The sequence below is a fragment of the Pygoscelis adeliae genome, unplaced genomic scaffold (assembly GCF_000699105.1).
Source record: "Pygoscelis adeliae isolate BGI_AS28 unplaced genomic scaffold, ASM69910v1 Scaffold72, whole genome shotgun sequence".
Classification (NCBI taxonomy): Eukaryota; Metazoa; Chordata; class Aves; order Sphenisciformes; family Spheniscidae; genus Pygoscelis; species Pygoscelis adeliae.
This window is the reverse complement of record NW_008824286.1, coordinates 335429-337555: the sequence shown is the minus strand read 5'-3', so window position 1 is coordinate 337555 and position 2127 is coordinate 335429. Positions and strand designations below refer to the sequence as shown.

General features: G+C 42.4%; 1 protein-coding gene across 1 annotated transcript in view; it reads left to right on the top strand.

Moving 5' to 3' along the window:
* Positions 1-2127, top strand: part of ASIP (agouti signaling protein) — an 11736-nt gene that overhangs the window by 7676 nt on the left and 1933 nt on the right.

The following is a 2127-nucleotide window of genomic DNA, read 5'->3' as shown; positions in this document are numbered from 1 at the left end:
GAAAATGCAGGTTTCAGGGTTAACTCCCTTTTCGTACATTCAGCAAAAACCAGGACGAGAATTTATATAGCTTATTCTACCTGAAAAGACAGACCCAAACCAATAGGGCAATTTTTTAATCACCCCCAGCTGAGCATCAGTACATCCCCTCCAGGGTTTTCAGACATTCTACCAGTAACCAGTATCTCCAAGATGTATAACATACACGTATATTTGAACCCTGAATGTATCTGTGCCTCATGACTTAAAAATCAGAATTTTTTCGCCAACCATATCCATAGAAAGAGAGTCCTCAGCCCTTCTACTCCTGCTGCCAAGGACACAGTGCATACAGAGCCCAAAAGCAGGAACACATATCCAGGACTTTGAGGAAGAAAGGAAAGATCAGCAAAAAATGAATGTGTATCCCACATGCACATCTTGAAGAAAGCTATTACAAACAATCAATCTCTCTTTCTTTGCCCATTCTTACTACAGGCAACTCCCAGCACCTACCCCAAGTGTGAATTTAGGTGGCAACCTCCATGTGCTGCATGCAACCAGTGACCACAGGAAAAAAATTATATCGAATGCTGTATCAATCCTTAAAGGCTCAGAAACAGCTCTGAAGGTATGGATGAAGCTCAAGGCAGCAGCAAATAGGTGTCCAGAAGACATCTTTCTCTTGTTCTTGAAGCTCGTTGCCTTAATCTTGCGTTATCCAAGATGGCACAGGAGGAAACCCCTTCTTGGCTAAACTACCAGGAGAGATGTGTAGGTCACAGGAGAGCAAGGAGGGAGCAGACCCAGACGCTGTCCCCAGCATTGAAGACTCTAGCTCTTGCTTTTTACCTCCTCTGTTCTGTATCCACAATGTTCCTCTCCCCGACTCCTGTACACTCTTTTCTTCTGTGGGCCTTTCTTGATTTTAGTATTTTCCCTTCATCCCACTGCTATTGCCAGTCACTACAGGAGCCATGTGCACTGCCAGGGCTAAAACTCTATCTTCCATGTTTACTCCACCTGCCTGCTAGATGTCTGCACCAGTGTCCCTACCAATGCTCTTTAGCTTTCACAATCAGATATTTTCTAACCACGAATTTCTAATCCCCATCCTGAATTTTCTAATGCTCTGTGCGGGTCTAATTGAGAGGAAATTTCTTTACTGATTTATTTCTAAGCACAGCTGAAGGCCACAAAAATCTTCCAGGCAGGCCAAGATGGTACAGATTATAATCTAAAGGGGCTCAAGCCATATGAACTTTTTTTTCTTCTAATAATCAATCCAAAGCCCAGAGTTCAAAATATAGGTCAGATTTTGACAAAAATGTTTGTTCATCTGAGAGACATATATAGATGAGAGAGATTAATCCAAGAAAGAGCCCAAATGATGACAGGATGTCATTGTGTTCCTTATCTTTTATAAAATATATCAGCTGTCACATATGATGCAAGCTTTAATTCTTTTAAATGTACATAAGTATGTCTTTTAATCAGATATCCTGGCTCAGGAATATGTAAGCCATTCAGTTATGATAAAAAGAAGATGAGAAGGAAGAATGATTGTCCTGGTTTCAGCTGGGATAGAGTTAATTTTCTTCCTAGTAGCTGGTCCAGTGCTGTGTTTTGGATTTAGCATGAGAATAATGTTGGTAACACACTGATGTTTCAGTTGTTGCTAAGCAGTGTTTATACTAAGTCAAGGACTTTTCAGCTTCCCATGCTCTACCGACTGAGCAGGCTGGAGGGGCACAAGAAGCTGGGAGGGGGCACAGCCAGGACAGCTGACCCCAACTGGCCAGAGGGACATTCCATACCATGGGACGTCATGCTCAGTATGGAAACTGGGGGGAGTTGCCCGGGGGGCAGTGACCGCTGCTTGGGGACTGGCTGGGCATCGGTCAGCGGGTGGTGAGCAATTGCATCACTTGGTTGTTTTTTTTTTCTTTTTTCCCCCTGGGTTTTTGTTTCTCTCTCTTTTTCTCTCTTCTTGTTTTACTTTCCATTACAGTTTATTATTATTATTATCATTATTATCATTACTATTATTATTATTCTGTTATTTCAAGTATTAAACTGTTTTTATCTCAACCCACGAGTTTTCTCACTTTTACCCTTCCGATTCTCTCCCCCACCCCACCGGCGGGG